Below are 11,387 nucleotides of genomic sequence, written 5' to 3'. Positions count from 1 at the left end.
GTCGGGAAGGGCTGAGGGCTGCAGAGTCCAGGTCATTCCTACAGAGCCAGGCCACGCCCGCTGCTGGCTACAGGCAATGACCATGAAAAAATCTCCCCCATCCTGGCCCCAGAGTCTTCCAGGCACAAGTGTGTGCTTGCACACATGCACACACACATACACACACATACACAAATGCTTGTGCACCACACACAACACATGCACACATCTAGCTCGACTGCCCACCACCCAGCCACCTGCTGGAAAACCAAGAGGTGCCTTTTCAAAATAGTGATTAAGAATCAGCACCGACGATTCAAACCGAAACTCCCGAAGCCCTCTCTGGGGTACTCCGCTCCTCTGGAGCCTGTGGGCGGAAAGCTCTTACCCCAGTGGAAAAAATATTCTGCCGAAACAGAAGTTTTCCTCAATTGAGCTGAGTCATTTTCTTGTGGCTAAGGAAGTCCAGGTCACCTCTGACCCTTTCCCTGATAGCCCGGCATGCTGAGGGACCCTGGTTGGGATGGGAGCAGGACTGTGCCTGCCCTGATCACTCCTGCCTCCTGCAGGGGAGCCCTCTGTGCTAAGACGAGCCACCCTCCAGCTTCTCCCAGGTGGGTGGTCCAGTGCTGAAAAATTAGCTATTAGGGCGATTTCCTACCATCCCACCCCCCACCCCCGACAGGAGGACAGGACCCCTGCTCCTTGGGATTAACACTGCACTCTGTGCCTGCAGCTCTTTGCATGTGGAAGGTACCAAGTTTTCAGACACTCAGCACCTGGCCATCAGGGATGCCATCAGGGCTCGGCAGGTCGGGGTGAACTTGGGAAAATGGGGCAGCAGAGGGGGCAGACGGCCACCTGGTCCTGCTCGGCGTTTGAACTCTAGCGGGGCTCATGGCAGCCACACGGGACCTCAGTCTCATCCTACATCCAGCAGCCTGTGCCCCCGTCAGGCTGCTGCTGACCCCGGTCAGGGCTCCCAGCCAGGCAGGTGAGTGGCAGGCTCCAGTCCAGTGAGGGCTCCCAGTGTGATGGAGGCTAGAGCTGGTAAGTACCCATGTCTGAAAACCTATGTGAAACTGCAGGGGCTGTCCCCTGGGAAGACAGGAGGCCACCCGAGCATGTGTGAAGGGCCAGACCATGCAGCAGGGAGAGGAAGCCAACTCTCTGAGCAGTGGAGTCCCCCACCACACTCACCTCTCCATCTGAGCCCTGCACATCTGGGCCTGGGATCCTCCTTTGGGGTGGGGGTGGCAGGTCAGCAGGAGCCACAGGTGCCTCCCACTCTGAGCTTGGGCTCTCTCAGCAGCTGTGGGCTGCCCGGTGCTGCCTCCTGCCTGAGACATGGGAAGGCAGGTACCCACGGACCCAGGGCTAGGTGGGGGTTAGAGGACTGGAAGAGCCTCGGGGCATGTGTGGTGGGGCAGAAGGCAGAGCCGCTTCCCCGTGGGCTCCCCTGAGTGGCAGGGGGGGCATGGCTGGAGCATGGTGAGCAAAACCTGTGTCGCCATGGGGCTTCAACCCAGACAGCTCAGGAACACTACGTAGGAGCCACATTCTTGAGGGGCCCCTCGGCCATCTCAAAGCCCAGGACTTTGCACCCCTGGGGGTGGTTGTGGGGTGGGGGCGGTGGCTGCTTTGCCCAGGGCCTGGCTCATCCCTCCCACACCCACTTGGACCGGCTCCTGGTGTGGCTCGGGCAAGCCAAAGTTTGGGAAATTAGGTGAGGGGGGCCTGGGACGAGGGTGAGGAAGGGAGCAATGCATGTCCAAAAGTCATCTTGAAATTGTTAACGTATTTTTTAATTTTCAAAACAAAAGCTCTAAACGTAGTGTGTGTGTGTGTGTGTGGTGGGGGGTGGGGTAGGGGGACAGGTTGGGAGCTTAGCTTTGTGGGAAATGAGTCAGACAACCAGTAGCTGTGTTTTTCTGCACCCCGGAGCACGAAGGCACCCAAAGAAGGTGCCCACTCCTGCTCTCCAGTGGGGTTGGCTCCCTGTTTTGCTGCCTACTCCCCAACCAGGGTTGGTGTGTCTCCATTCCTTTGCACTGCGGTTGGCCCCTTCCCCTGCCGACCTCACTGCCTGTTCTGCTGGGTGAGCATAAAGCTGTGGGCGGTGGGGAGACCTGCTTTCTCAGGCGCTCTTGACCCCCCCGTCTCCTGGAGCTGCCCCTCACCCACCACAGTCCTGCTTCTGGGTGCTGCACCCACAGGTCTTCTGTGAGCAAGCTGGGATCCAACAGGGTCTGTCGCTGGGGAGAGGGAGACCCCGGGAGCCTGAGACAGCTCCAAAGGCAGGGACAAATCTAGGATGTGGGCCTCACTGGCTGAGCCCTGGACCTACCACCTCCCCCAACCTTCCAGTCCCTGGACCACCATACTTCTCACATGCTGTGTCTTCTCCTGGCTCACTGGGCAAGGGCCATAAACACGCCAGCTGTTCTTGCCTCAGCCTCTGGCTCTGTTCTTTCTAATTCACACATGGGTTTTCTGTGGAGGACACTTCCTACCCTGTGCTCTTTCCATGCGGTTCGGGTGGGGCTCATCCCCTGCCCTGTACTGTGTGGTGGTGGGCAGAGGGAAGGTTCTCAGACCAGGATTCAGGACTGCCCTGCCAGCTTCTTGTGCTAGCTCCAGGATTTGGGATAGAACTATTGAACAACTGGAGCCCTGAGTAACTGGAGGCCTTGAGTTCTTGAGAAACCCTGAGGAAGAGAAACTGAATCCAGTGCAAACCAGGAAGACAGAACCATAGAAAGCTTTCGATGAGTGCCTGGACTACTGGATCCAGCCATACCTGAAGGCACATCCTACTATGTTCTGTTTTGCTCTATATCTGGGTTCCCAGCACAGAGGGAGGACTTTTGGTGGGTTGTTCCAGTGTCATAACCCCCTACTGGTGGCTTTGGCTCCTCCAGATGGGACTCTGTGGGCACATGTTAATCATTTGCCTGGAGCTGGGACCAGCGTGCGGTGTGGGCCCAGGCAGGCCAACTGGCCTACAGCTGGGCACCCTGACCACAGATGCCTGGATGTGTGGGTGAGAATGGGTGTTGGGGACAATCCATGTGGCAGGTAGCTCCCCCAAAAGGTAGCCTTGCCAGGGGCGGGTGTGAGCGGCTTGCTGAGAACTCCTTTATGATTTTTCCAGTTATTAAAATTTTTAAAAAGATTTATATATTTATTATTGGAAAGTTAGATTTATAGAGAGGAGGAGGAATAGAAACAGATCTTTCATCCACTGGTTCAGTCCCCAGATGGCCGCAGTAGCTTGGAGCTGAGCTGTTCCGGAGCCAGAAGCTTCTACTGGGTCTGCCACATGAGTGCAGAGACTCAAGAACTCGGGTCATCCTCTGCTAGCTTCCCAGGTTGCAAGCAGAGGGCAGCTGGGACACGAACCAGCTGCAGGATGATGGTGCTGCAAGGCAGGACAGAAGTGCTTTCCGGAACTCTATCCGGTGCCAGCCTCAGGAGGCCACCCCAGAAACCAGTTGCACTTTGACCCCAAACCCCTGGAAGCTTCTTGGAAGAAGTGTCTGAAGGCTGGTTGTAGCTACAGATTGTAAAGGCCCCCGCCACCATGCTGGCCCTCCAGTTATTAAATTTAGAAACAGAGCCAGCAGGTCATTCTTTTTCCTTCCTTTTCCTTATTTCTTCACTGGGCACCTAGACACACCCAGCTGACCAAGAGTCAGGTGGTCTTGATTACAGTTACCAGGTATCAGCTTTCTAGCAGCAGAACACAACCTCCGTGACGTCACACATTTGACCGTGTGCCCTTGTGGCTCAAGAGGGCCAGCCCCTGGTGGTCATCAGGTCCCTGGGGAATGACAGAAGAGCCGCTCAGAGCTGTCACTGCCCAGGACTCTCCTGTGGATGGCAGGTGCCCAGTGACTGCAGCCATCACCAGGACTCCTGAGGGTCTGCACGAGCAGCTGCGTGGGAGCCCCTGGGCACTGTGTCACATGGCACAGCCGCCCCAACCACCAGACTAAATGCCTGTCCCAGCACTGACTTCTGGAAGCACCTGTCACCCTGTGCGCAGGTGCTTGCGTTCCCAGCAGCGTCCCCAAAGGGAAGGTGAAGTGAACTTCAGCCCAGCAGGTGCAAAGAAACAGGAAATACAGAGAAAAGGGAAGGAGAAACGGAGTGCGAGACCTACAAGTCAGTGTCCTTCCTGGAACTCTGCCTGGCCCCAGGAGGTCACCCCGCAGACCAGATGCACTTTGACCCCAATCCCCCGGAAGAAGTGTCTGGAAACTGACTGTCCTACAGGTTGTAAAGCTACCCTTGTCCCCAGGCTTGAGCATCCAGCAGACACACACACACACACACACTAATGGAGCGCGTAAAAAATGCGTAAGACGCTCCTAATTCCTTGTCCTTATTGACATGGGGCTCTGTGAAGTCGTCACGGCTGTGCCTGTCACTGAATACCAACGGCTACATGCACCAGGTGTACCTCATGTATACATGTATACTCACGAGTGCCTGAACAGTGCACATATGTACACAGGCATGCATACACATGTACACATGTGTGCATATGGTGTTTGTTCACTGCACACAAATGGCAACAGAGCCTTCATGCGGGTTCCAACATTGCCCCTTGGGCTGCATGAGGGACTGGCTCCCTCCATGAGTCCCACACTGCTCTGCTTTTCTGGATGCTTTAAGATAAATAATAAATAAATGGCAAGCTCCCTGAGTACTGGTGCTCACTTAAGATCCTGGCAGGAAACCAGACTCACCCTGAGGGTTCCAATAGAGCAGCGATCTCATAAGGAGCATCTGTAGGCATGGGACCAGAGAACAGGAATCAAGGAGGGATGTGGAGAGGTTGAAGAGATGAGGGGGCGTCGGAGGAAAGGTTGCTAAGAGAGAGGCTGTGGTCATGAGGCAAAGACGAGGAGACTCAGTCTGGCCTCTATCCTCTTTCCTTCCTCTGATTGCCTCTTGAGCCACCCCTCCATCGGCCAAATCCAACAAGAAGCCAAGAGCAAGGCGGAAAAGGGCATCTGGTGGAGAACATGGTCTGCCACAGTATTCCGGCAGCGTGCAGGGTCAGCCGAGGTGGGCATGCTCATCCCACCCCCTGGAGCCTCTTTAGTCTGTCCAGCTCTGTGTCCTGGCCTGATGGATGCTCCCGCTGCCCCCGACCCTCCCCACTACATACACCTGCACAACCACCTCCTGAGCAAGCTGGTCCCCAGCACTTCCGATGCTGTCAGGGTGCTGGCTGTTGTCAGAACCTCTGTCTTTGATGGTCCAAACATCACTGGGCACTATGGCCACAATGGTTACTTTTCATGAACATGACCCTTCCCACTTCTGGATTTTGCAGATGCTGATCCCTCTGCTTAGATTTCTTTCTCTTGATTTCTCTGGATTACTTAGAAATCTCACTGATGCTCCTGATGTTGACTTGAACAAAGCAAACCCAGAAATGGTTTCTCTGAGTCCACAGACCCAGCCATGATGGCTAGTCTGATACGCTCACCAACCCCGAATGCCCTTACTGCACCATCTGCGTCACAACTGTCATTAGTTAAGCAATTATGTAACGATCTGTTTACTGTCTCCTCAGGGAGACTTACAAGAACTCATTCTCTCTCTCTCTTTCTCCCTCCCTCTCTATTTACTTGCTATGCCCTCAACACAATGCCTGGCACATACGTGATTGCTTCAAAAAGTTTCTGGAAAATGGGATTCCAAGGTAAGTATATTTTAGCATCCCAAACCTCTAAATGCCATGTATGAAAAGAAATCTTCAACAATTCATGGAAACATCTATCATCAGAAAACTATGCATGGACTCCAAAAATTACTTTGTACCAAAATGAACTCAATGAACTTTTGGAAATGCTTTTGTAGGCATCCTACTACTGCTTGTTGAATGAGTGAAAGGAGAATTTCCAGTTTCTGGCATTGGCAGGCTAGACTGTTTTGGACCATCCCATCAATGAAAACAATCAGAAATGCAGGATAAGTATAAACAGGTGGGTTCTCCCGTGGTCTTACCAGGCAGGCTCTCCTTTCCCAGGAGCAAATGAAAGTGTTTTATCCTAAACCCCAAATTATTCATAAAAAGTCTCCAAAAACAATGTCTAGCACGTAGACAAAGATGCTCAGGCAGACCAGAAAAGGGACAAGGTGAATGGAAGCTGGGACAATCAACATAATGCAATAACATCATCCGTTATCAAATGACCATGTTCACAGACATCAAAGGAGAAACACATACTTTGAAACGTCACTTGCAGAGTAGGAATCTATGAAAAGTGAAATGGCTGCTCTGAAGAATGTAACAGAACTTCCTCAAATGCAAATAGTCAAAGTCAAGAACTCAATGGATGGATTTAGTCACACAGAGCCAAGAAGAAAATTGGACAAGTATGAAAAAGGCCAGAAGAAATCATCCCACACGGTACATCAAAGCAAGGAAGAAAAATACAGAAGCTAAGAGAGATACAGAGGAGAAAATCTAGCAACTATTTAATATTGTCTTTGGAGAAGAAAAAGTAAATGGAACAGACCAGTGTATTAAGGTAAAACTTTGCTGGGACTGAGAAATGAATGTGTGAAGGAAAGCCCTGATTCATGTAATGTAATTCATGCAGTGGTTAGGTTCTGGGGACGATCCATCCAGTTCCATGTGTCAGACAACCAACAGCTCAAAAATTACTCATGGGAAATGCTAGAACCAGTCTGCTCCTGGCCAAGGGCCATAATGTTGTACAACACCAAGTAAAATATAATAAAGGATATGTGAAAACAAGGTCAGGGAGCAAAAAAAAAAAAAAAAAAAAATCAGCTTGTGCCATCTGCTGGCTCTGCGCTTGACTCCCCTCCAGGGACTACCTGGTCGCCCTGACATGACCACGGCACAGCCTTGTGAACCTGCGTAGTAGGTGGGGGTCCAGAGGCGTGGGTGACAGAGGTGAAGGAGGCTCCTCTGCTGCCCCAATTTGGTGCTCATGGTGACACTGTCCTCCTGAACAAGGCTCCCCTCCTGTCTTCCAGTCTCTGTCTTCCTCTCAGACTCTGTCTGGGCCTGGCCATAGGGGTGGTTAGTGGAGGCTTAAGGACTGGTCCTGCTGCGGTGGGAGGATCTTGTGACTGCCAGGTCCTCTCCAGCATGGGCCAAGGATCGCTGGAGTCCCTCCCCACCTGACCCACTAGCATCACCTAGGACCTGGCTGGCAAGGATGGAGCAGCTGCGGAGGACAGGTGGGCCCATTCTCTAACCTTGGATCCTGCCGCCTTCCAGCTGCCAAGCCCTGAGGTCCGCTGTGTAGCTAGGGATCCAGCTGGCAGGTGGGTAGCTTGTCTCTGACTCACACTGCCCTCCCGGTGGCCAGGTGGCCAGGTCCTGGTCCTCCACACAGTGACTCGTCTTGGGATCAGGTTCTTGTGGTTGCCCTGCTCTGTCTGGAAGGACACCACTCATCACCTTGCCTCTGGGAAGCCGGCACACCTCTCTGACATGCTCAAACAGAGAGGCTGCCAAACCTGCGCGGGTCACACAGCAGGTGTGTGTTGAGGCCAAGGGCACATGCGGTCTCACGCCCCCAGTGGGTGGGAGGGCAGACCCAGCCCTTGTGTAACCAGCGTCAGGGCCTGGGTTGTGTGAGCTTCTCCCTAGTGGAGGCCCTGGTCCCGCCCAGGCCCTCGGGCCTGTGCCAGATTCCCCCACCCCTGGGCCCCTGTGTGGCGGGGGGGTAACAGTCCCAACAATTTTTCTCACGGGGAAAGCGGAGAAAGGGGCCAACTGGGGTAGCTGGTCTCTGGACCCAGATGACCGCAGACAGGGGTAGTACATGGCCCCCTCCACCTGGCTTTGCAGCCTGCCAGATGTGCCACTTCCGTTTTCAAATCTGCAAAGCAACCCATAGCTGATGTACTCTGTAAGAATTAAAAACCAAAGTGCGTGCTATGTTGAGGAATGGCATGGAATCCAGCCAGACATGAGAATGTTAGTGAAATGTAAGCTTTCTCCTCCTTGGGTGGATCTGGGGACAGAAAGGGCTAAGCTACCTCCCATCCTAGCAACCCTGGGATGCCAAGTCCACAGGCCCAGGGCTTCTGAATTCGGGCATTTGGCTGGGGCACTTTGGAGATAGGGGACAAGGGGAAATGTACTTGGCCCCTGGGTGAGCAACTGGTACAGGCTAGGGAGGGTGAGGACCCCAGGACGGGTGGCTGTCCTCTGCTGTGTGGCTCACACACACCCCACAGAATTACAAAAACTCTGCATCACTCAAGATGCACATCTCGTCCGTGACACATTGTGGGCTCAGAGCCATTGTCCCCACCTCCCCTCCGTGACTCACAGGCCTCCACCTCTCCCAGACAAGATCAGTCCACAGAGGTCGGGCCTTGGGGAGCTTGGAGAGCGGCTGGGGGGTGCTCCTTACCCCTCTGGGCTCAACCACTCCTCTCGGAGGACTGTCTCAGAGTCCCACGGCACCCTGCTGCACCTGTGCCAGAACCCACGCAAAGCACCACTCTCCCTGGCTGACCTGAAGTTCTACATGGACCCCGGCTGAGACCCAGGGTTTAAGGCTGCCTGGGCACCGAGGGGCAGGAGCCTGGAGCCGCCTTCCTTCCTTGCCTGGCCAGTTTGCTCATTAACTCAAATGACTCTCTTGGTGGCATTCTTGGCATTGAAGGGACAAGAGGAAAGGAGTCAATTCCCAGAGTACCTTCCTGGGCGGGGGTGACTCCAGTTCTGGAAGCAGTACTGACGCCTTCCAGGACCCCTGTTGCAGGAACCTAGGAACCCAGAGCCTCCTGGCTTTTTAGTGACCACAGGTCTTTTCACAAGAAACAGGGCAGCTTCCTCCCCTACCTCCTGGCTGGACTGGGTCATGGCTAACAGCCCCTCGCTGAGCTGATTCTACAGGGAGCCCAGGAGGCAAGAGAGTGGCAAGTGCCCCTGCCCACACCCAGTGTCCATCAGCAGGCGCTTCTGGCCATGCCACTTTCCAAACAGGAAGAAGTGAGTGGGGAGCCTTCTCAGCATTTGTAGGGAAGTGGGGGGCTGTTGCTATCCCTGCAGGGAGCAAGCTAGGTTGGCTACCAGGAATCCATGCCTGGAATTGTGCCCTTGTATGGCGAAAAGTGTATGGGGCGCATGTGTCTGCTCCTCAGAAGGGAGTAACAGGTTTGACCTCCACACTGGGCCTTCAAGGTCACTGGCCAGAGGGCTCTGTACCCAGGAAGAGCTCTTGGAGTGTTTTCTAGCATGTGTGTGCCTGTGCATGTGTATGTGTGTGTGTGTGTGTGTGTGTGTGTGTGTGTGTAGGAGTAGGGAAGTCTAGAGTTGTTTTTTTTTTTTTTTAAACATCAGATGCTTGTCTGTGTGGGTACAAGGAGTCTGCCCTAAATAACTGAACCACGTCCTTCCACTGGAGCTTTCTGGGGACCAAAGTGTGCCCTACGCCTCCCACTCTGCCTTCTGCTCCAACCCATGGGCACGGTGGCTCAAGCCAAGTGTCTCACAAGCGAGCTGACTTACCTTTCACAGCTCCATGCTGTGACACCCGATTTGAACACATTTTGCATAAAAGGAAATGGAGAACAGAGAAATGTAAAGACTGGGAGAGGAAGACCGACTCGGCCAGAGGCCCAGACAAAACTTCCATATGCCTTGGTGGGATGAGCAGGAACATGAAACTGGGACTTGTCGCCCATCAACAAACTGCTTTCCTGCAGAACCTGGAAGCACTCACGGGTGTGCACCATGTTACGGTCGCTGTCCGGGCTCCAGCCTTCTACTCTGTACCGGACCTACTTATGTGCCAGATCTCTGCAGGGCAGCTGCAGCGGCTGCTGGTGCAGCAAGGGGTAGCGAGGATTCCAGCATGTGTGGCCTGCACACTCGTGAGCAGCACTGCCCCACGCTAATTGCTTGTCGCCCCCCCTCCCCAGGGGCAAGTAGCCCTGACCAGGCTTGAATGGGTCATATACAGCACCTTTCACATCAAGGCCTTCACGTAATTCTGGCATAAACCCTTTGTCCTATAGCTGCCTGGGCTAAGGCAATGAAACTCCTGCCAGGTGAGGCTGACTCCCCTAATAAATCAGTGGGAATGCGGTCACAGGGATTTTAAATATCAGATTAAAATCAAATTAGTGGGAGAATTTGGAGCAAATTGCCTTCCAGTACAGTGAATGAGTCTATTTTTAAAACGTTGCCGCAGCAGGCGAGGTAGTGAAGCAAACACATTTCCTAACAGCGAGGAGAGACAACTGTGCTGGGAGTGGTTGGTCATGCTTAGTCACTGCAATTGCGCGAGCGAAATTCAAGAATCAAATAAAACGTGTTTGCAAATTGTAAATCACCGAGGAAGCTTCTTGAGACGGGTCCTAACCTGATGCTGAAGGTCATGGCATCTCCGTCCGGAGCAGGTACCTCCTCGGGAGCCCCTGACCCCGTCCCACCATCGTGCTGCCACTTCCAGCTGAGACCATTGCCCAACATGCACACGGGACAGGGCGCCATAAATCAGCTGCATTTCCTCATCGGCGAGAGGGCACAGTGTGCCAGGGGGTGCCAGGACAAGAGCTCTGGTTGGCTTGGAGGGGAGGGGAGTGCAGGGAGAGGTGCGCTGGGGTCGCCACGGCTGGGGCAAGGGAGGAGGCAGAGGTTGCTCAGAGGAGAGGAGCTGGATTTTTGGTGAGAAGCCTGTTTAGCTGCCACCTGCCAGGGTGCAGACAGATTTTTGAACCCAAGAGGGCTTGGGCCATGATAGTTCCCACCTGGCCCCCTCTGAGCCTCTAGGTCTCCATATTTGGTCATCTGGTGCCCCCTTCCACCTCAGGAACATGGTCCTTTTTTTTCTTCTTTTAAAGATTTATTCTATTTTTATTGGAAAGGCAGATAAACAGAGAGAAGAGGAGGCAGAGGGAAGGATCTTCCATACACTGGTTCACTCTCCAAGTGGCTGCACTGGCCAGAGCTGAGCCAATCCAGAGCCAGGAGCCAGGAGCTTCTTCCAGGTCTGCCATGTGGGTGCAGAGTCCCAAGGCTTTGGAATGTCCGTGACTGTTTTCCCAGGCCACAAGCAGGGAGTTGGCTGGGAAGCAGGGCCACTGGGATACAAGCCAGTGCCCATATGGGATGCAGGCCCATGCAAGGTGAAGACTTTAGCCACTAGGCCATGGCGCCAAGCCTACCCATGGTCCTTTGTTAAACCTCTTGCCATTCACCCTGGAGTAGAGAGAAGGGAAACCTGAGGGCCTGAAATATCTAATGCAAGCAGCAAACCTGTGACTCCAAGCCGAGCCCTTCTCTGCATGGCGCCCGCCGCCTTGGGGTGTGCTGCCTGCCCCCTACCCTGTGCCCTTGTTCCAGGAATCCCAGCTCCTCCCAGTACCATCTTATCGCCCCTGTCTGGCTA

This window comes from Ochotona curzoniae, unplaced genomic scaffold (assembly GCF_017591425.1).
Source record: "Ochotona curzoniae isolate NIBS_2020 unplaced genomic scaffold, NIBS_Ocur_1.0 contig_2699, whole genome shotgun sequence".
In the NCBI taxonomy this organism is placed as follows: Eukaryota; Metazoa; Chordata; class Mammalia; order Lagomorpha; family Ochotonidae; genus Ochotona; species Ochotona curzoniae.
The sequence above is the reverse complement of the archived record's forward strand: the minus strand, read 5'-3'. Positions refer to the sequence as shown.